The sequence below is a fragment of the Scyliorhinus torazame genome, chromosome 9, assembly GCF_047496885.1.
Source record: "Scyliorhinus torazame isolate Kashiwa2021f chromosome 9, sScyTor2.1, whole genome shotgun sequence".
In the NCBI taxonomy this organism is placed as follows: Eukaryota; Metazoa; Chordata; class Chondrichthyes; order Carcharhiniformes; family Scyliorhinidae; genus Scyliorhinus; species Scyliorhinus torazame.
In genome coordinates this window covers 95,657,627-95,681,981 of record NC_092715.1, presented here as the reverse complement: position 1 = coordinate 95,681,981, position 24,355 = coordinate 95,657,627, and the positions used below count along the sequence as shown (strand labels likewise).

At 45.4% G+C, this 24,355-nt stretch overlaps 1 long non-coding RNA gene across 1 annotated transcript in view; it reads left to right on the top strand.

The window, feature by feature from the left end:
• The first annotated feature begins 1,215 nt into the window (after positions 1-1,215).
• Positions 1,216-24,355, top strand: part of LOC140430011 (uncharacterized) — a 53,231-nt gene continuing 30,091 nt past the window's right edge. Inside the window, exon 1 of the long non-coding RNA XR_011949274.1 lies at positions 1,216-1,573. This is a non-coding gene — a long non-coding RNA (uncharacterized lncRNA). The remainder of the gene's footprint in view (positions 1,574-24,355) is intronic.

Here is a 24,355-nt window from a genome sequence, read left to right as displayed (position 1 = left end):
TGGTCCAGCCAGCCTTCCCAATCGATTACCAGCATCCTATGTGAGATGATGGACATGCACTAAATCTATTTGCGACGGGATAGTTTCACATGGTCTACTTATCCTGATGCCTGTATAGACCAATCCAAGGTCCAATGGAATGGAGATAGTTCATAGAATCCCTACAATGCTGAAGGAGGCCATTCAGACTATTGATTCTGCACCGACCCTCTGAAAGAGCACCCTACCCAGGCCCACTCTCCTCTTCTGTCCCCACAGCCCCATAACCCCACCCAACCTGCACATCTTTGGACTGTGGTAGAAACCAGAGCGCCTGCAGGAAACCCACTGGGATTCGGGGAGAATGTGAAAACTCCACACAGACGCTCAAGGTCGGAATTGAACCCAGGTGCCTGGCACTGTGAGGCATCAGTGCTAACCACTGTGCCAGCATATTGGGGTCCAACTGGGTGATGCATGTCTCTCAGTGCAGCAGTATATGCCCGGCCTCTTACTTTCACCTTCAAGGCATCAGAGCAGTTGCATAATTGGATTTAACTGTTTTTTAAGAAAATTGGGTGGAAATTCACCTTAGGGGCAGCAACGCAAAACAAGTGATAATCCATCATCTACCTGATTAACACTTTGCCTATTTCCATTTTCCAATAAAGTTAATGGAAAATATCATCAGCTAGATTGTAAAATGGGGTGCTAATGCACTATTACACATCTGTGCAACTGTCAGAGATGAATTTACCCCCAGTAAGTCAGCATCCAGGGCAGTACAAATATACAGATTACTGACTGCAACTTCCCACACAGCCGTTCCCAGTCCCGAAGGACTCCCAAACGAGACAAAGCATATCTTGAAGGGTAAACACAATAGCTAAGTTCACTCTTCCATACATTTTAATAGCAAGTATAAGACTGGCATTGGTGGTTGGGCAGCCACAATTTTTCTCGGCTGAAACTTGGTGCAGGAGGCACAAGGGAAGTTTCCTGATGAAGGAAAAAAATGGAATTTAAACCAGGGGTGTCTAAATAAAAAAAATGTTTTTAAAAGATTTTCTCTTTTTTCCTTTTTATGACCTTTCTCCTCTTGCTGCAAAACCCTCTTTCTCTTGGACTGTCTGGCTTCCATCTGAACAGAACTGGCAAGAGCTAACTTTAAGAAATAATGCCGCATCCACCTCCAAAGTGTGAAAACTGCAATAAACCCATCACATACAACAACAGCAGAGCACGAAAAGATAAAAAACAAGCCTGAAAAGAATGTAGTAACCACCCATTCATTTTTAAAAGCTCTCCACACTTCAATGCACAGACCTAATTACTTGCCGCATTCCTAAATCCTAGTGCAATCAGAAACCTGGTGTTAAAATATTTTAGACTCCAAGGATCAAGGCTAATTATGGGCCTAAGCTGCACCTTTTGGTTTTCTTTTCTGGTTGCTTTTAAACACGCTCCGCTGGAAGAATGGCTGCATCGGCCACTCAGGGGTGAAGTGAAGACAAAAAAACAAAAAGAGACTCGACTCAATTCAGTAAACGTTAAAAAAAGGAGACCGAGAGAAGGGGACGAGAAAGCTGATGCAGTAAGTGAGCCTGGGTTACACTACAGAATTGTGGCAGAATACAATATTCACAACACAAAGACGTGTTTAAGGTTGGCAAGGCCCCTTAATGCTGTTGTTGGTGTTTAAGTAATGCAGTGAGGTATTTAACAGTGATGGTTTCTAAACATTCAAGCTGAGAATGAAGCCAAGCCTTTAGCTACTTGAGAGTTGGGGGGGGGGGGATTTCAAACAATCGCCCCCTCCCCCAAATAGCAGGACCACAGGAGCAGCAATGTGCACACTCGGACAACAGACTCGAGAGATATGATGTAATGGAAATGATTATTACATACTTATGAGAAAGATAAGTTCTATAAAAGTAAATTTTAAAATAATGATCTGCCCACCCAGGCAGATAAGCTTCTTCTAATTGAGCCACCTGTCCCTCTGCCTCGTTGGAGCTCCTGTGGAATGTGTATATTCGCACACTGTGCTGTGAACATGTAAGAGCCAAAACTTCTGGAGTTCTGAAATGCTATGTGTCAAGTACTTTTGATCTCATTGAAAGCCATATTTGTGTTTTTTCCCCAATATTTTCAAAACTGAATGTAAATTATTGTACATTCCAGAACTGTTGTGATGAAGCTCACCTCACAAAATGACTCCAAATTGTGAAAACAGTCCTTATATCGGTTTTCATTTACCACAGGTTCTGCTGAAATCAGGAAACTCAGTTCAGATTTAAAGAGGTGTTGTCTTTGTGAAAGAACCATGAGAGCAGCCATTTTCATGTGTTTTCAAACATCCATGATGCAAAACAAGCCATATGCATCATCATATCAATTCTATATGACAATGTTGTGGTGGAAATAAAGTGTAACTCTTCTTTCTGGCCAAATCTAAATAGTTTACAATCATTTTCTTCATGACAATTGTGTATTTTCAGTATGTGTTTAGAAACAGGATAGTGCGTAAGAAATTAATTTTCCACTCGGCTATGTGCTGTGCCTGACTGCAATCAGTGCCACTGACACTCATTGGCTGTTCCAACTGGAGGGACCTTCTGGTCCCACAGACGGACACCCTCTGCCATGGGATCACTGGCTGCAGTGGGTGAGAACAACAGGAAACCACATTGATAGTCACGCCCGGATGATCTCACCAGTGGCCAATGATGGTCCGTCTCTGCCGCCGCCACGGGGTGGGGTGGGGGGTGGCGATGGCAGAAAATCTCGTCCATTTTGTCCAGAATGTCCTGTTCTCTTATAGTAAAACGAAAGTTGACTTTGGAAATGTTTTTCCATGATTTCTGTGGTAAGACTCCTTTTCAACCTGACTTAAGGCCTGAGTGGGGTGAAATTTGCTGAGATTAATTGAATTTTCATCTACCCACGTTCCTCAAATTGGTGGGAAAATTGAGGCTCATTGCTGCCTGTTCTTACTTCCCCTCCTGTCCTCACTTGGACTGTTGCTGGCTGTCGCTTCTCTGTTGAATGCAGACATCAGTTTGGAGATTTGAACCAGGTTCCCAGTCAATATTCCTATAATGTAAATAATATTTTCCCAGATACTTTATGAACAAAGAGCCAAAGAAGGAAAAATTAGGAGGAGCAATCAAAATTGATTTATTAAAAAACAGACGGAGTGAAGGGTTGGTGGGTGGGTGGAGGGGGGGGGGGGGGGGGGGGCTGAATTTTCAATCTGGGTTTGAGAACCCAATGCAAGATTATTTCTGGATCCTGATCACGAACTGCAAAGAATCTAATTAGGCTGGAGGTGAGCCTAATGCCCAAGTATCACCATCACCGACAGTCTGTCTTGGTCCACTCACATTGATGCAACAGTCAAGAAAGCCCAACAACGTCTCCACTTCCTACGCTAAAGAAATTTGGCATGTCTGCATCGACTCTCACAAACTTCCACAGATGTGCGATAGAGAGCATCCTATCCGGCTGCATCTGAGCCTGGTATGGCAACTACTCGGTCCAAAATCGCAAGAAACTGCAGAGTGTGGTGAACTCAATCCGACGCATCACACAAGCTTGCCACCCTCACATTGATTCTGTATAAACCTCCCACTGCCTCAGGAGGGCAGACAGTTTTATTAGAGATCCCTCCCACACAGGCATTGCCTTCTTCCAGACTCCACCATCAGGCAGAAGATACAGAAGTCTGAAGACCCGCACATCCAGACATAGGAACAGCTTCTTCCCCACAGCTACAAGACTCCTCAATGACTCCCCCTCGGACTGATCTGTTCCCTGTAAGAACACTATTCACGACGCCCTATGCTGCTCTTGCTCATGTATTTGCTTTGTTTGGCCCCTTGTTCCGCACTGTAATCAATCACTGTTTGTCGATGTACCATTTGTCAATGTTCTCTGTTGATTATTCTTTTGTCTACTATGTACGTACTGTGTACGTTCCCTCCGCCGCAGAAAAATACTTTTCACTGTACTTCGGTACATGTGACAATAAAGCAAATCAAATCAAATCAAACCAGCCACTGTCTGGATTCTGGAACTAGCTGATGAAAGCAATTCTCAAAGGCAGGTGACAGCCATGACTAGGCATGCATTGCTTTGTGTATTGGATCACTGGGAGAGCAGGAGACCAACAGTTTTAGAATGCAAACCATCCTAACGCTCATTCATCAAGGACTTAAACTATTCTGTCAAGCGATAGTAATTTTGTGCCATTACTTGAATCCCTCAGTTTGCCTAAGACAGCAGCAGCAACAATCAACAATCAATAATTGTTCCTTGCTGTGCTCCCGACATCTGTGCACTAACATGCCCCAACAATTTGCTCTTCCTGTTCTTATCTTTGAAAATTTTACATTGTCCCTCTGCAGCCTGTTAACAAATTCTTCAATGAGTTTAAAAACCATTTAATAAGAAGCTTGCAGGTTACCGGCTCTTCCCCATCCTCCCTTGAGCGCCTTCGAAGGCATTAGAAGACCCCATGGGCAATTGAAAATCAAGCCTATGGGGTTGGGAAGAAATTTTCAGAGAGTGTGATCTAGGTGGGTGATTGGTTATGGATGTTTGCCCTCACTTTCAAATTCTTCAATGGTTTCATCTCACCTTACACAGTGATCACCTCCAGCCATGTATTGTCACATGCATCATGCTCTGCTCAGATATTTAACTTTGCCTTCACTCCCTCTGTTGTATTGTTGGCAGTCAAGTCTTCAGTCACTACCTTCCTGCCATCTGGAAATTCCTTCTTAAACACATCTGCCTTATTGCCATCTTTTGTGACATCAGCTGTGCTTTGCACCCTCCTAACATATCTGTTGTCCCCTTTTCTGCTGCTCAATAACCATTTTTCTCCTTTAACCTTTATAGTGCTCTGACATTTAGCTTGCCATTCCTGTCACCTATTACTCTTCCCTATGATTATTTTTTCTGGTACTGTTCACTTATAGAACGTAACTACACATTAACAGTGAAAAGGTGAATGAATGGCGCTTTGGTTTAGCACACTATCCATTTACTTCTCAATTTGAAACCAACCCAGATTGTTCTCTCTGTTGGCTCTGATGCTCCCACGTGAATCATGCTTATTCAGCCTAAACCTGTTCTTAAAAGGCACAGTCTCGCAGCACAAAATGATTTACAATTTGGCAGTCTTATTCAGAAAGGATCTAAAAATGGGATATGAAAAAATGCAAACTAATGTACTTTTCAAATCTGGGTTAAGTGCCGCTACAGGAGCAAACAAGAAGGTGATTCAGTTTGTACCCAACCGATGTTATACCGACCAGAGGTTGCAAGATACTAACATTTGAACCAAAAATACAAGATGGTGTTTTCTTTGCTAACACTGATTTTTAAAACAACAAGTTGCTGGAAATAGGGAAAATTTACAGTTTATTCTTTACAGTAATGAAATATGGTACTAACGTATGAAAATATTATGAACACTTCTACGATAGGCTGCCTTTTAATGAATCTATTAACCTGGAGTACATTTATGTTCCAATGCTACTATTGCACAATACAATTTGAACCATTGGTAGAACTGTAATTTGTATTACTGGCAGTATCATCAGGGGAAACTTTATCTCATGTCTTTTTTTGCAGTATGTTTCTTCCATCATGTTATTTGTTATTTAGGTTGGATATAGTCATTACTCCATGTTGCTTTTATGCAACCAACATTTTAACTTGACTTTACCTTTGATGGCTTCATCAAAACTTCAGAAAGAACAGCCCGTTCTAGAATTTTCTGATACAGAGCCAGAAAACCTAATGAATAACACTTGCTTCAAACAAAATAAGTTGATTAGTTTACTTTCCCTGATTTGTTGACCTGGTGCAAGTGGATAAGGCCTTTTCTGTCAATGGATGTAATTCTGTCAACGAGTAATTCAACTTTCTTTCTAGAATTTTTCAATATGAACAAATTTCTGGCATATTGCTGAATTACAAGAGCACATTTGGCATTGTAACAAGGTGAACTAATTGTGAAAATGCCCAAATCAGCCTTATAACCAGAGACGCTGATTTATTTATTTATTGTTTATTTAGCTGCTTTGGAATTTTTGATTAAGAAAAAAATATGCATTTATATCAAAAATAAACTTTTGATTGAGGCTTAGTGAAACAAAAACTTGATATCAGTGCACTGGCTGTGCTTTTACACAGGTTTCCAGAGGTTGGAAAAGCTTGAGGTGCAGTGGCAAAAGCTTGGCTTAAATGTTAGCCATTTTTCAGGTACTGTGCCAGTCACAGGAGTTGGGAGTGGGCAAGTCACCCAGGCCCATTTTCTCTTGCTGTCAAAAATAAAGATTGAAAACATTGCAATTCATGATTGATTTGCTTGTAAGACAAATGGTGATCACTAGCAAGTCAAGGAGTTTTGTTACCAAAGCTCTAAAATTACTACAGTTTCTGTGAACCTAGAATGATAAATAGAAGAGGCCGTTTTGTGGGTTATAGGCTCTAACTTTGAATCCTTCTTGCAAACAGATATGGGGCAGGATTCTCCAATAATGGGGCTATGTCACCACGCCTGTGAAAAAACGGGCGCGAATCACTCTGGACTTTTTTCGAGAAAGTCCGGGGTGATTCTCCGTTTTTAAGGGGGCCAGCAGCTCCGGCTTCCGATTCGGGGTCCTGCACTTCCGGCCACGTGGACCCACACAGTGGGCTGGCGCCGAAGAAGTAGGCCCCCCCCCAGATGGCTCGCGCCGACCGATCGGTGGCCCCCGATCGCGGGCCTGGCCGTCATGGAGGCCGCCCCGGTGACGGAACCCCCCCGCCCTCCACCAGGACGGCCACTGCAACAGCGGCTCCGAGCTCCTGCTGGGTGGAACCATACGTGAACCATGCCGGCGGGAACTTGTCCGGTCGGCCGCGGAGAATCGCCGTGGGGGCCTCTTTCAATGGCCCCCAACCAGCGCCGCATCGACTGCACGCGCACGACTGGCGGCGATTCTCCGGTCGCCAGAGAATCGCGGGAAGGCGTCGCAGGTCCAACGCCCCATTCTCCGCCCCCGTGCCGGCCGCAATCTCGGAGAATCCCAGCCATGTTCTTTCAAGCTTTTTTTTAGTTCTTTGGGATAACATTGCAACTGCTTACATGACTTATTGAGTTGATAAGCAGAGGAGTAAGTCATTTTTATGGAATTAACTTTGAGAACCTGAATACTTATATCGCTGGGTCACAGCTTTTTGGGATCAATCTTTGAACATGATTTAAAAATAAATAAATTGAGAGTACCCAATTTTTTTTCCAATTAAGGGGAAATTTAGCGTGGCCAATCCACCTAACCTGCACATTTTTGGGTTGTGGGGGTGAAACACACGCAGATATGGGGAGAATGTGCAAACTCCACTTACACAGTGACCCGGGCGAACATGATTTTTAACTGCATTGCACATTACCTTATTGGACTGATTGGGTTGCTCCACTCTAATGTAATATTGCTGCAAAAACTTGGCAGTCTGGATGACTTTTCAACAGTTGTGCAATTCAGCAACCCTGCTTCACTCACTGGGAGCAGGAATTGTTGGGCTGAGCAAAATGCGATCATCTTTTACCAATCTGTCTTGGAATAATCATATAGACCAGAACTGATCTTGGATCAGCACCTCTCAGAGGCTATGGTCCTGACATTATTGTACAAATAGTTGGAAATACTTTAGTTGCTTTACCTTCCCCTCATTTGAAGAGGAATTTCTATTTTCTAGACAATCCTCCGACATCTCTCTCCTTGAGCAAATAAATCTAGTACATACTCCTTGGTGACAGAAAAAATAAATCAATTTCCATATTTTTTGTCGAGAAGGTATCAGCTGATTACTCTCCTTCCATTTTGTCATTGAATACAAAGATTTAAGAATGAATATGTTACATTTTTATGTATCTTTAATCATGCATAAAAAATAGTTGAGTAAAAATGTATAAATTGTAGAGTGCATCCAAGACTCTCAATGTATGAGTAATTTGTTATTTACTATTGGTATGCCTCTCTACCTCTCAAATTGCTTCTTAAAACCTACCTCTTTAACCAAAGTTTTGGTCACTCATCCTAAAGTCTACTTACGTGACTTGGTGTCAAATGTTGTTTGATAGCACTCTTGCAAAACGCATTGAAAGGTTCTACATTGCTAAAGGTGCAACACAAATGGAACTTATTGTAGATGTTAGACATCAGAACACAATGAGTGGAAGGTAAAACAATTATTCAAAATGAATTCACAGCCCTGAAAGCTGCTAATTCAGGTGAATAAGAACATTTTTCCCATATGCATGCTCCTTCTTAAAGACTGTAATAAGATCTGGGACTTGCCTTTGGCCCTGATACATCAAGGTGAGAAAGTGCGAACAAACAGTAATTGCAATAATCAAAGGTTTAAATTTTCTGCACAAAAACACACTGAAAGCAGGCCAGGGATCAAACAGTCAGAACCTACCTCTGTGACAAAAAACTTGAACCACTGTAGTAATGAATAGTTTTACTGACAAAGGGCAGGATAAATCTTATAGTCCTCACCACAATAATATCACACCTGAAATTTCCTTGCCTTTGGTGAGAGGAACATTGCTGTAATAATTATACAAACACACAAGCTATAATTTGGCAAAAAAATAAAGTGAGAAATCACATAAGCAATGGGATAATGATTTATGGCTTTGGTGCTTATGTGTGCGCTATTGTTATAACTAATATCGTGGTATGGTGTCTTTGATCAATGCTTACCAATCAAATGAGGTAGACAGTGATGCAATAAGGTTATGCGCTCTTTGTCAAACCAGTCTAGGTGAGAAAGTAAAGCTGACATGACCCTAGTGGCAGCATGTTGAGGCCTACAGATTAGGTTCCACCTGCTGTCAGTTAACTGTCTTCATCAGCTCCAGTGTAATTGTAAGGTTAACTGCAAGTATTCACAAAGAGAACAGAAAGCTAATATTGTGCTTTCAAAACAGTGATTAGGCAATTTACAACAAGTTTTTCAAGCTTTAAATCCTTTTTCCCACTCACTATCAGATACAATAGAGAACCAGTGCTCATATTTTTACCACAACAATCATGAACTTTGGCTTCTGTGTTACAAATGTCATAATCACCATGCTTTATACAGATGCAATCAAACCTTTATGAAGGAGATTTTTCAACATATAAGCATTCTACAGTGCAAGTGTAAACAAATTTAGAACAAGTACATTGAGCACAATAATCCCAATACCAAAGCTATCACACTTTAGGATGGCACACTTTAGGGTGACACTCTTCCAGATTAAGAGCAATGAAAATAATGGGAATGGTGCAAACCTTCAGCAGATTTAATCTAAATAATTGAATTCCTGCATTTCTTTACAAATATATTTCTTCAATTTTGCAACAAATACAAATTTTTTAAATATTAATTGATTTCAGGTCATTCCAAACATATTATTATAAACAAACCAGTTTTCACTTGAATTGAGCAGTGCTTTTTTAAAGCAGTGCCTTTATTATTATTGAAACATGGCAAGCCTTTCTCTGGTGCTCGCCAAACAGTGTGTTGGGATGATACAATTTGCATCACAATGCGCTGATCAAAATGTGCTGTCTGTGCGTAATGTCGGCACAATGACAATGATATACAGCTGTTCTGGCTGCCATGCCTCCCCAGCAATCAGGACTGGGCCTCTTCAAGTAGAGTTCAGGGATGGTGCTGTTTGTATTAATGCAGCAGGTGCAGTTTTATCTTAACCTATGTAAACATTGCCTTTGGGCTCTAGAGCAGCACAATATGAATATGTAAAAGAAAATTGACAGGTTTTAAACATCACAAGAAAGAAAGGCTATCCTGTCAATTTGGAAAAAAATATCCAGTTCCATTCAGTATACACATCCATTCCATCTGTAAAGATTAATGATAACTGCATGGCAGCAAATTACATATGAATATATAGAATATACAGCTCAGAAACAAGCCATTTGGTCCAACCAGTTATTGCCAATGTTGATGTCCCACTCGGGCCTTCACCCATCTTTGCATTGAGTATAAAAATTGGCAAGTCATGCTGCAGCTGTGTAGAACCTTAGTTAGGCCACACTTGGAATACAGTGTTCAATTCTGGTCACCGTACTACCAGAAGAATGGGGTACGGAAGAGGTTTACCAGGATGTTGCCTGATATGGAGGGCATTAGCAATGAGGAGAGGTAGGAGAAATGCGGTTTGTTCTCAGTGGAACGACAGAGGTTGAGGGGTGACCTGATAGAAGTCTACAAAATTATGAGGGACATGAACAGAGTGGATAGTCAGAAGCTTTTTCCAGGGTGGAAGAGTCAATTACTAGGGGACATAGGTTTAAGGTGCCAGCGGCAAAGTTTACGGGAGATGTGCGAGGGAAGCTTTTTTATACAGAGGGTCATGGGTGCCTGGAGCTCACTGCCAGAGGCGGTGGTGGAAGCAGGTACGATAGTGACATTTAAGGGACGTCTTGACAAATAAATGAATGGGATGGGAATAGAGGGATACGGATCCCAGAAGTATAGAGGTGCAAGGTTAGAAGGGCAGCATGGACGGCACAGGCTTGGAGGGCCGGAGGCCCTGTTCTTGTGTTGTACTTTTCTTTGTTCTCCACTAAGCTACCATCCTAACCCTCTATTTCCTTCTCCCTCAAATGATTGTCCAGTTTCCCCTTAAATGCGTCTTCACTATTCACTTCAACCACTCCTTATGGTTGCGAGTTCCACATTCTCACCACTCTTTGGGTCAAGAAGTTTCTTCTGAATTCTCTATTGGGTTTCTTGGTGACCCTCATATTTTTAAGGCAGCGGTAGATAGATTCTTGACTAACAAAGGAGTCATAGGGTATTAGCAAAATGGCATTGAGGCCATGATTAGATCAACTCTGATTTTACTGAACGGCAGAGCAGGTTTAAGTGGCTCAATGGCTTACTGCTGCCCCTAATTTACATGTTTGATTGAATGTATATTGATGCTCTCGTTATGCTCTTCCCTACAAAAGGAAATGTTCTCTGTATCCATTCTATCAAAACCGTTCCTAATTTTAAAGACCTCTATTAGGCCACCCCTCAGTCTTCATTTTTCAAGATGCAAGCGACACAGCCTGTCAATCTTATCCTGATGTGTCGATCCGTTAGAATTGATTCATACAGTTCAGATGATGTTCAGATGGTGCATTGGAAAGTTTTATTATATTAAAGGTGCTGTACAACTGAAAGTTGTTGCTCTTCAACAATGAGGGTTAAAATTTTAACAAAATGTAATTGTGTGAAAAGTCAAGTAATTTTAAAAATTCATTTATGGGATGTGGGAGTCACTGGCTGGGCCAGTGTTCATTGTCCATCCCTAATTGCTGTAGAGAACGTGGTGGTGAGCTCCCTTCTTTTTTTTTAACAAACAATTTTATTGAGGTATTTTTTGGCATTGTAAACAGTTACAGATTACAGAAATATGCAAACATCAACGGAAAACCAACACTTCAACCAAACCATAATGCACATACCCGCTCCTCTACCTGCCTATTTATCCCTCCTACTCTACTCTAATCCCCCCCCCCCCCCGCCCGACCCTGCTGACGTTCACTCTCCCACGAAGAAATCGATGAATGGTTGCCACCTTCGGGCGAATCCCAGTACAGATCCCTTCAAGGCGAACTTGATTTTTTCCATACCCAGAAAACTCGACATGTCCGAAAGCCATAGTTCGGTTTTCGGGGGTTTTGAGTCCCTCCATGCCAGCAGTATTCGCTGCCGGGCTATCAGGGAAGCAGAGGCCAGAACATTGGCCTCTTTCTCCCCCTGGACTCCCAGGTCTTCCAAAACCCCGAAAATTGCCACCTCTGGACTCATCACCGCCCTTGTTTTCAGCACCCGGGACATGACCCCCGCAAATCCCTCCCAGTACCCCCTAAGCTTAGGGCATGCCCAAAACATATCCGAACGTGGTTCGCTGGTCGTCCCGCGCATCTAGCGCACTTGTCCTCTACCCCAAAGAATTTGCTCCTTCGAGCCACCGTCATGTGGGCCCAGTGAATGGCCTTAAACTGAATCAGGCTGAGCCTGGCACATGTTGCGGTTGAGTTTACCCTACTCAGGGCTTTCACCCATACCCCGTCCTCCATCTCCCCGCCGAGCTCCTCCTCCCATTTGAGTTTCAGTTCCTCCGTCTGGGACTCTTCCCCCTTCATGAGCACCTTGTAAATATCCAAGACTCTACCCTCTCCTCCTTCTCCTCTAGATACTATTCTGTCCTGGATCCCTATTGGCGGGAAGCGTGGGAAGGATAAGACCTGTCTGCATACAAAGTCCCGCACCTGTAAGTAGTACCTAAAGTAATTTCCCCTTTCCAGCCCAGCTTTCTCCTCCAACCCCCTCAAACTCGCAAAGTTCCCCTCCAAGAACTTATCGGCCACCCTCCTCACCCCCGCCTGCCGCCATGTTCGAAGCCCTCCATCCATGTTCCCGGGGGCGAATCGATGGTTATCACAAATTGGAGTCCAGACCGACGCACCCACCTCCCCTGCATGCTTTCTCCACTGGCCTCAAATCCACAGGGCCGCCCCCACTACCGGGCTGGTGGAGTACCAGGCCGGCGTAAGCTGTAGGGGAGCCGTGGCCAGGGCTGCCAAACTGGTGCCCCTGCACGAAGCCGCCTCCACTCGCTCCCAGATAGACTCCGTACCCACCATCCACTTCCTTATCATGGCTATGTTAGCCGCCCAGTAGTAGTTGATCAGATTTGGCAATGCCAGTCCCCCCTCTCTCTGGCTCCTTTCAAGCATCGCCTTTCTCACCCGCGGGGATTTTCCACCCCAGACAACGCTCATGATGATTTTGCCGGTCCTTTTGAAGAAGGACCTTGGGATAAAGATCGGGAGGCACTGGAAGATGAACAGGAATCTCGGGAGGATTTTCATCTTTACCCTCTGCACCCTCCCCGCAAGTGACAGTGGGAGTGCATTCCATCTCCGAAACTCCCCCTTCATTTGTTCCACCACTCTAGCCAAATTTAATTTATGTAACCTGCCCCAGTCTCGTGCCACCTGTATCCCCAAGTACCGGAAACTTTCCTCCACCAGCCTAAATGGCAGCTCCTTCAGTCTATTCTCCTGGCCCCTTGCCTGCACTATAAACATCTCACTCTTGGCCATATTTAATTTGTACCCTGAAAACCGGCCGAACTTCCTCAATGCTTCCAGTATATTTTCCATCCTGGCCAGTGGGGCCGACAGGTACAGGAGCAGGTCACCCGCATAGAGAGAGACCCTGAGCTCCACCCCCTCCCCTAGTCATTCCCTTCCACCCCTTTACAGCTCTCAGCGCAATCGCCAATGGTTCTATGGCCAGCACGAACAGCAACGGGGAGAGTGGGCATCCCTGTCTGGTCCCGCAATGTAGTCTGAAGTAATCTGACATTATCCTGTTCATCCTTACGCTAGCTTTTGGGACCTGGTACAATAGTCTGACCCAATTAACCAGTCCCTCCCCGAACCCAAACCGTCCGAGTACCTCCCACAAATAGTCCCACTCCATCCGGTCGAAGGCCTTCTCAGCGTCCATTGCCACCACTACCTCCACCTTCTTGCCCATCGGGGGCATCACAATCACATTAAGCAATCTTCTCAAGTTGGCTGTCAGCTGCCTGCCTTTCACAAACCCTGTTTGGTCGTCCCCAATCACCTCCGGTACGCAGTCGTCAATTCTAATCGCCAGGACCTTGGCCAGGAGCTTGGCATCCACATTGATCAGGGAGAGTGTCCTTGTACCGCTTTAATATCAGCGAGAGGGTGGCTTGCGACATCGTCGGAGGCAGGGTCCCTCGCCTCATTAAAACCCTAGTCAGGACCGGTCCCACTATCTCCGAGAACTTTTTGTAAAATTCTACTGGGTATCCATCCGCTCCCGAGGCTTTCCCCGACTGCTTGGCCTTTAGGCCCCCCAGTACCTCCTCCGCTCTAATCGGGGCCCCCAGACCGTCCACTAGTCCCCCGCCTACTTTTGGGAAGGTCAGTCCATCCAGAAACCGTTTCATCTCCTCCGGCTCCTCCGGGGGTTCTGAAGTGTAAAGCTTACTATAAAAGTCCCAAAATACCTTATTCAGTCCTGACGGGTACTCCACTCTGCTCCCCTTCCCGTCCACCACTCTACTTATTTCCCTGGCCGCCTCCCTCTTCCTGAGTTGCTGTGCTAGCAATCTGCTGGCCTTCTCCCCATGCTCATACACCACTCCCCTCGCCTTCCTAAGTTGTTCCACGGCCCTAATCGTGGATAGCACCCCCCGTTCCGCCTGCAGTCTCCGTCTTCCCCTGAGTAGGTCCTCCTCCGGGGACCCCGCATGCCCCTCGTCTGTCCGGTGAATCTCCTAAACCAATCTATCCATTTCTGCTCTGTCCGCCCTATCCCTGTGAGCCCGAATTGAAATCAGCTTCCCCCTCACTACTGCCTTCAGCGCCTCCCACATGGTCGCTGCTGAAACCTCCCCGTATCGTTCACCTGCAAGTAATTTTGCATACACTTCCGCAGTCTCTCACATATCCCCTCCTCCGACAGCAATGGTCTAACGTCCATTGCGGGCATTGGTAATTCGCCCCACCGACCTGCAGGTCCACCCAACGTGGGGCATGGTCAGAAATAGTGATTGCCGAGTATTCCGTACAGTCCCTGCTCAAGATAAAGAAATCAATCCTAGAGTATACTTTCTGAACATGCGAGTAGAATGAATAGATTATAGCCCCTTCCCGTCGGCTGTCTGGCTCTCCATGGGTCCACTGCCCCCATTTGCTCCATGAACCCTTTCAGCTCCCTTGCCATTGCTGGGAGCCTACCCGTTCTGGGTCATGACCGGTCTAGCCCTGGGTCGAGGACCGTATTAAAGTCCCTCCCCATCACCAACCTGCGTGAGTCTAGGTCTGGGATCTTCCCTAGCACTCTTTTAATAAAGACAGCGTCGTCCCAGTTTGGAGCATATTTGTTCATCAGCACCACTCCCCTCCCCTCCAGGCTTGCCCTTACCATAAGGAATCTGCCCCCACTGTCTGCGATTACGCCCTCCGCCTCAAATTGAACCCGCTTATTGATCTCAATTGCTATCCCCCTGGACTTAGAGTCCAAGCCCGAGTGGAAGATCTGCCTGATCCAGCCCTTCCTTAGCCTAGTCTGGTCAGACACTTTCAAATGTGTCTCCTGCAACATAATTACGTCCGCCTTTAGAGCCCGCAAGTGCGCGAACACACGTGCCCTTTTGACTGGCCCATTTAGTCCGCTGACATTCCAGGTGATCAGCCCCCAGGCCGGTTAGCCATAACCTCTCCTGGGCCCGCCCCCAGCCCATGCGCCGCGCCGCTCTTGGCTCACCTCTTGGCCGGCTCCACCCCCGACCTCCTCTTCATTACCTACTTCAGACCCTTCCCACATCAGCAGAATAACTTTGCCCCCTCCCCCCCTTCCCCCCCTAGCAACATCTACCGATAGCCCCACCCCTGCCATCTACTGGCTGTATTCACACCCCCCACCTGACTCTCTTGACTAGCCAATCTGCTAGCCCGGTGACTCATCCCTCTGGCGCCCACTTGTCTCACTCCCATTGTTTCCCCGACCTCATCTCCCCACTCATCAACACACCATCCCCCACTCCGGCCCACTGGAGCAGCCTCATTAAAATGGGAAAGATCAAACAAGATGGAATCATCAAACCGCACCGTGAGGCTGCTCCAGGTACAATACAGTTCCAGCTGTACCCACGTCCCTTCCTGAGCATTAATAAAATAGCAACACAGTAACACAGTACCCATATATCACCCACCCGAAACAAACATAAAAACTATAGACATAAAAAAAACCCAAACAACATCTTTAATCCCCATTGCTAACCGGCCACCTTTATGTACCAATGAAGGCTCCAGCACACCCAGAGAACACGACGAAAGGTACCAACAACAGCAGAAAAAAGAGAAAAGAAAAAAAAGAGCATACGAGAGGGGGTTCCCCTCTCCCCCGCACCCCCCGTAGGCGAAAGCTGCCCAAAAATACAACACATGGCACCTTTAAAGCAGTAAACAGTCGACCGTCAGTCCAGGCACAGTAGGCATCGCCCCAAACGATAACTCTCGGACCCTAGCTTGCGTCCGTGGGTCCTTTTTGCGGGACCAGCCCCTGATCCCTCGCGAAATGAGCTCCCTTCTTCAACTGCTGCTGTCCATGTGGTGTATATATACCCACAGTGCTGTTAAGGAAGGAGTCCCGGGATTTTAACCCAGCAACAGTGAAGGAACAGCGATATACTTCCAAGTAAAGATTGTGGTTTGATTTGGAGGGGAGCTTCCAGGTGGTGGTGTTCCCATGCATCTGCTACTCTTGTCCATCTAGATGGTAGCGGTCATGAGTTTGGAATGTGCTGTCTGAGGACCACTGGTGAGTTCCTGCAGTGCATCTTGGAGATGGTACACATGGCTGCTACTGCGTGTCGGTGGTGGAGGGAGTGAATGTTTGTGGCCCAAGTACCAATAAAGTGGGTTGCTTTGTCCTGGATCAGATCCAGTGTCTTGAGTGTTGTTGGAACTGCACTTATCCATGCAAGTGGAGAGTATTCATCACACTCCTACCTTGTGCCGCAGATGATGGACAGCCTTTGGGATGTCAGGAGGTGAGTTACACAATGCAGGATTTCTAGACTCTGGCCTGCTCTTTTAGTTACGGTATTTGTATGACAAGCAGTTCAGTTTCTGGTCAGTGGTATCACTCTGGATGTTGATAGTGGGGATTTAGCGATGGTAATGCCATTGAATGTCAAGGAGTGATAGTTCGATTCTCTCTGATTGGACATGATCATTGCCTTGCCATGGTAGTGACAAAAATGGGCACTACAGAGAAGATTTTCTTGTTTATGGATGCAACAACTATTGCCAGTTTCACAGTGGGCAGGCAGGAGCACAAAAGCATAGCAGTTGCATAACATGCTGCATGCGCCTGACAAGCCTGTGACACATTGAAACAAAGAATCATCTCATTCGATCAACATATAAACATATGAGCGTTGGTCAACTCCGTTGGCTAGATAACTAATGTGTGCTTTCAGAATAATACCAACAGCGCAGTTTCAATTTACATTCTATTTGAGGTAGACTTTGGACCTGTCTCCTGACCTTGCTCCTGAGAACGGAAAGCAATGGCAAACTACCACTGACAAAGACTGCCAAGAAAAACAGCTGAGGGTGAAGCATTAGCAGACAATGAGCCAAGGACTTACTTTCAGGTAGATCAAACAAGTCAATGATGATGTAAATAAATGAGACCCCTGCCAGAAAATAATACGTTCAGTTCATGATTCCTAGATATTGTTTCATATTTTTTGAGGCAATCAAATGTTCATTATAAAGTTTGAAGGAGAATGAAGGATGATGGTGGTTGCAATTTTGGTATCTTGGAAACACAGGTAAATGTGACATGGCTCATAATTGTGCACCTATGAAAGGTAATGTGGTATTAACAATTTCTTTTGTTGAGGAGGGGGGAGGTGAAGGAGGTATAAAAGGTGTGCAATGTACAGACTACAGCATTCATCATACAGTATAAGATTGTGATTTCATTTGGGTCGGTATGGTGGCACAGTGGTTAGCACTGCACAGTGGTTCGTGCCAGGGACCCAGGTTCAATTCCAGCCTTGGGTGACCGTCTGTGTACAATTTGCATTTTCTCACCGTGTGTGCGTGGGTTTCCTCCGGGTGCTCCGGTTTCCTCCCACGGTCCAAAGATGTGCAGGTGAGGTGGATTGGCCATACTAAATTGCCTCTTAGTGACCAAATGGTTAATGATAATAATAATAATCTTTATTGTCGTATGTAGGCTTACATTAACACTGCAGTGAAGTTACTGTGAAAATGTCATGTGAGAATACATAGAACATAGAACATAGAACAATACAGCGCAGTACAGGCCCTTCGGCCCACGATGTTGCACCGAAACAAAAGCCATCTAACCTACACTATACCATTATCATCCATATGTTTATCCAATAAACTTTTAAATGCCCTTAATGTTGGCGAGTTCACTACTGTAGCAGGTAGGGCATTCCACGGCCTCACTACTCTTTGCGTAAAGAACCTACCCCTGACCTCTGTCCTATATCTATTACCCCTCAGTTTAAGGCTATGTCCCCTCGTGCTAGCCATTTCCATCCGCGGGAGAAGGCTCTCACTGTCCACCCTATCTAACCCTCTGATCATTTTGTATGCCTCTATTAAGTCTCCTCTTAACCTTCTTCTCTCTAACGAAAACAACCTCAAGTCCATCAGCCTTTCCTCATAAGATTTTCCCTCCATACCAGGCAACATCCTGGTAAATCTCCTCTGCACCCGTTCCAAAGCCTCCACGTCCTTCCTATAATGCGGTGACCAGAACTGTACGCAATACTCCAAATGCGGCCGTACCAGAGTTCTGTACAGCTGCAACATGACCTCCTGACTCCGGAACTCAATCCCTCTACCAATAAAGGCCAACACTCCATAGGCCTTCTTCACCACCCTATCAACCTGGGTGGCAACTTTCAGGGATCTATGTACATGGACACCTAGATCCCTCTGCTCATCCACACTTTCAAGAACTTTTCCATTAGCCACATATTCCACATTCCTGTTTTTCCTTCCAAAGTGAATCACCTCACACTTCTCTACATTAAACTCCATTTGCCACCTCTCAGCCCAGCACTGCAGCTTATCTATATCCCTCTGTAACCTGCTACTTCCTTCCTCACTATCGACAACACCACCGACTTTAGTATCGTCTGCAAATTTACTCACCCACCCTTCTGCGCCTTCCTCTAGGTCATTGATAAAAATGACAAACAGCAACGGCCCCAGAACAGATCCTTGTGGTACTCCACTTGTGACAGAACTCCATTCTGAACATTTCCCATCAACCACCACCCTCTGTCTTCTTTCAGCTAGCCAATTTCTGATCCACATCTCTAAATCACCCTCAATCCCCAGCCTCCGTATTTTCTGCAATAGCCTACCGTGGGGAACCTTATCAAACGCTTTGCTGAAATCCATATACACCACATCAACTGCTCTACCCTCGTCTACCTGTTCAGTCACCTTCTCAAAGAACTCGATAAGGTTTGTGAGGCATGACCTACCCTTCACAAAGCCATGCTGACTATCCCTGATCATATTATTCCTATCTAGATGATTATAAATCTTGTCTCTTATAATGCCCTCCAAGACTTTACCCACTACAGACGTGAGGCTCACCGGTCTATAGTTGCCGGGGTTGTCTCTGCTCCCCTTTTTGAACAAAGGGACCACATTTGCTATCCTCCAGTCCTCTGGCACTATTCCTGTATCCAATGATGACATAAAAATCAAAGCCAATGGTCCAGCAATCTCTTCCCTGGCCTCCCAGAGAATCCTAGGATAAATCCCATCAGGCCCCGGGGACTTATCTATTTTCAGCCTGTCCAGAATTGCCAACACCTCTTCCCTACTTACCTCAATGCCATCTAATCTATTTACCTGGAGCTCAGCATTCTCCTCCACAACATTATCTTTTTCCTGAGTGAATACTGACGAAAAATATTCATTTAGTATCTCGCCTATCTCTTCAGACTCTACACACAACTTCCCATCCCTGTCCTTGACTGGTCCTACTCTGTCCCTAGTCATTCGCTTATTCCTGACATACCTATAGAAAGCTTTTGGGTTTTCCTTGATCCTTCCTGCCAAATACTTCTCATGTCCCCTCCTTGCTCGTCTTAGCTCTCTCTTTAGATCCTTCCTCGCTACCTTGTAACTATCCATCGCCCCAACTGAAACTTCACACCTCATCTTCACATAGGCCTCCTTCTTCCTCTTAACAAGAGATTCCACTTCTTTGGTAAACCACGGTTCCCTCGCTCGGCACCTTCCTCCCTGCCTGACCGGTACATACTTATCAAGAACACGCAATAGCTGATCCTTGAACAAGCTCCACTTATCCAGTGTGTCCAAAACTTGCAGCCTACTTCTCCACCTTATCCCCCCCAAGTCACGTCTAATGGCATCATAATTTCCCTTCCCCCAGCTATAACTCTTGCCCTGCGGTGTATACTTATCCCTTTCCATCCTTAACGTAAACGTCACCGAATTGTGGTCACTGTCCCCAAAGTGCTCACCTACCTCCAAATCCAACACCTGGCCTGGTTCATTACCCAAAACCAAATCCAATGTGGCCTCACCTCTTGTTGGCCTGTCAACAAACTGTGTCAGGAAACCCTCCTGCACACACTGAACAAAAAACGACCCATCTAATGTACTCGAACTATATCTTTTCCAGTCAATATTTGGAAAGTTAAAGTCTCCCATAATAACTACCCTGTTACTTTCGCTCATATCCAGGATCATCTTCGCCATCCTTTCCTCTACATCCCTAGAACTATTTGGAGGCCTATAGAAAACTCCCAACAGGGTGACCTCTCCTTTCCTGTTTCTAACCTCAGCCCATACTACCTCGGAAGATGAGTCCCCATCTAGCATCCTCTCCGCCACCGTAATACTGCTCTTGACTAGCAGCGCCACACCTCCCCCTCTTTTGCCTCCTTCCCTGAGCTTACTAAAACACCTAAACCCCGGAACCTGCAACATCCATTCCTGTCCCTGCTCTATCCACGTCTCCGAAATGGCCACAACATCGAAGTCCCAGGTACCAACCCATGCTGCCAGTTCCCCTGCCTTATTTCGTATACTCCTGGCATTGAAGTAGACACACTTCAAACCACCTACCTGAACACTGGCCCCCTCCTCCGACGTCAAATCTGAGCTCCTGACCTCTATACTCTCATTCTCCCTTACCCTAAAACTACAATCCAGGTTCCCATGCCCCTGCTGCATTAGTTTAAACCCCCCCAAAGAGCACTAACAAATCTCCCCCCCAGGATATTTGTGCCCCGCAGGTTCAGATGTAGACCATCCTGTCTGTAGAGGTCCCACCTTCCCCAGAAAGCGCCCCAGTTATCCAGAAATCTGAATCCCTCCCGCCTGCACCATCCCTGTAGCCACGTGTTTAATTGCTCTCTCTCCCTATTCCTCATCTCACTATCACGTGGCACGGGCAACAACCCAGAGATAACAACTCTGTTTGTTCTAGTTCTGAGCTTCCATCCTAGCTCCCTGAAAGCCTGCCTGACATCCTTATCCCCTTTCCTACCTATGTCGTTAGTGCCAATGTGGACCACGACTTGGGGCTGCTCCCCCTCCCCCTTAAGGACCCGGAAAACACGATCCGAGACATCACGTACCCTTGCACCTGGGAGGCAACATACCAAACGTGAGTCTCTCACGCTCCCACAAAATCTCCTATCTGTGCCCCTGACTATAGAGTCCCCAATTACTAATGCTCTGCTCCTCTCCCCCCTTCCCTTCTGAGCAACAGGGACAGACTCTGTGCCAGAGGTCTGTACCCCATGGCTTACCCCTGGTAAGTCGTCCCCCCCACAAGTATCCAAAGCGGTATACTTGTTTCTCAGGGGAACGACCGCAGGGGATCCCTGCACTGACTGTTTTTTCCCCGTCCCTCTTACAGTTACCCATCTATCTCCAATCTTTGGTGTAACTAATTCCCTGAAGCTGCTATCTATGACCCCCTCTGCCTCCCGAATGATCCGAAGTTCTTCCAACTCCAGCTCCAGTTCCCTAACTCGGTCTTGGAGGAGCTGGAGATGGCAGCACTTCCTGCCTTTAAGAAATGGATGTTTAAGCAATGTACCTTTAAGGAATAGAGCTGATCATATTACTGAAGTGATGTCAGAGGTTGGGGGGGAGCTGAGCTCACTTCTGCTTTTGGTTTCAGTTTGAGAGAGCAGCTTGGGTGTATCCGTGCATTTTGCTGAGAGCAGCTGAAAAGTGCCTGGCTTGTTTGCTGAGAGCTGCTTGAAAGGAGAAAGACAGTTTGAGGGGAAAGCTGGGAGTATCTGTGTGTTTTGAAGAGTTGCAGGAAGAAAAACACAGAGCTGGTCTGTGGATGTCTGCAAATCCAAAGACTATAAATATAGTGAATGTAACCTCATGTCTGTTGTTAAAGGTGAAGTCTTCTGGATGTTTAAAGGAACATTTTGAGGGATTATTTAGTGTTGTATTATTTTTGGGGGTTATCTTTGAAGTAAGGGGTGTTAAGAGATCCAATGTTTATTTAAAAGGTTAATTTGAGTTCATGGAATAAACATTGTTCTGTTTAAAAACCCATGTGTCCATAACTGTAATACCACACCTGGGGAACAAGCCGTGTGCTTCAAAAGCAGCAATCCATTAAAGGGGGAGGTTGGTTGAACTCCATGATACATTTTGGTGTTCTGAAAACACCTCTCCCATAACAGAAAAACTCCTGGTCACCACATTCCGGCACCTGAGGGAGAATTCAGGATGTCCAAATTACCTAAAAGCATATCTTTCGGGACTTGTGGGAGGAAACCGCAGCACCTGGAGGAAACCCGTGCAGACACAAGGAGAATGTGCAGACTCCACACAGACAGTGACCCAAGCTGGGAAATTGAACCTGGGACCCTGGAGTTGTGAAGCAACAGTGCTAACAGCAGGTTAGGTGATGCTCCGGGGATAGGGTCAGGGCTTGACTCGATGAGCCTGAGTACTCTTTCCAAGGGTCGGTGCAGACTTGATGGGCCGAATGGCCCCCTATTCTGCTTCCATTTGTTTGGATTATTAGTTGTGGTCTCGCACTCTTGCCTCTGAGTTACAAGGTTTTGAGTTCAACTCCTACTCCAGGACTTGAGTACAAAATCAAAGCTTATACTCCAGTGCAGTACTGAAAGAACACCACAATGCTGAAGGTGCTGTCTTTCTGATGAGGTGTTAAACAAAGGCCCAGTCTGCCTGTTTGGGTGAATGTAAAAAGATCCCATGGCACCATTTGAATAAGAGCTGCGGAGTTATCTTTCACGGCCTGGCCATGGTTTATCCCTCAATAAAAGAACAGATGATCTGGTCATTATCACATTGCTGTTAGTGGGAGCTTGCTGTGTCCTTTTGGCGGCTCAATGTCCTACATTACAACCACAACTACACTTCAAAAAGTGTAAAGCGCTTTGTGATGTCTAATGGTCATGAAAAGCATGATGTAATTGCAAGTCTCTTTACTTCTACAAAACATCCACACAAGGCAGGCCAGCAGCATGGTTCAATTCCCGTACCAGCCTCCCCGAACAGGCGCCGGAATGTGGCGACTAGGGGCTTTTCACAGTAACTTCATTTGAAGCCTACTTGTGACAATAAGCGATTTCATTCATTTCATTTCACATGAGGGGGAGGTGGTGGTGCACTGGTATTGTCACTGGACTAGTAATCCAGAGATCTAAGGTAATTTTTTGGGAGCCCACCATGGCAGGTGGTGAAATTTCAATAAAAATGTGGAATTCAAAAAGAAAGTCTAATGAAACCATTGCCAATTGTCGTAGAAACCCATCTAGTTCGCTAATGTCCTTCAGGGAAGGGAATCTGCTGTCTTTACCCAGTCTGGCCGACATGCGACTCCAGACCCAAACAGTGGGTTGGCTCTTAACTGCCCCACTTAAATAGCCGAGCAAGGCCGCTCAAATCAAGGGCAATTAGGGAAGAGCAACAAATGCTAGCCCAACCAGCGACGCCCACATCCCAAGAACCAATATTAAAAAAAAGAAACCCTTGCCATGTGTCTAATGTTGTCATGGAAATACGAAGGCAGTGAAGAGTAGCAGTCAACATCACTGGCCAACTAGCTGGAGCTTTCTGACAGGTTGTAGCAATGTACAGAATAGTAGAGTGCTTTTCAATCATTTACTGGCCAAAATTTATTTTAAAATGCTATATTATGAATGCAAAAACCCTTGTTTGCTTTCTCTGCTAGGTATCTATTCAGATATCCCTTGATTTGGTTGACGATAGTGTCTCCCTGGATAGTAAATTCACCAAACTTAAACACAAACTGCCTGTGTGCCTTCCCTTCGCTCACCATAAGTCTATGGTCCCTAGCTATAACGCTCAGAATTGTATTGAGACTTCAATTTACCTATACCCCTTAAAATTTTGAAGACCTCATGAACATCTCTCCTGATTCTTCTTTTCTGTGTGTGAACATTCCCAATTTATGTTGCTTCCGCTGTAATAACTGAGGCACTTCATTCAAGGTGCTGATTTATTCATCCCTCTATGTGTACTGTACTTGCAAACACCAGTTTGCTCCTCCTGTAGTTTACTGACCAGAATTAAATAGTGTCTCAGACACAAGTGGACAAGTGATTTGTTAAAGTTTAACATTACTTCCAGTAAATTGTACCCCACTGATTACATTACTCAGATTTTGCTTGCTTTTATTACTGCACCAATGTACT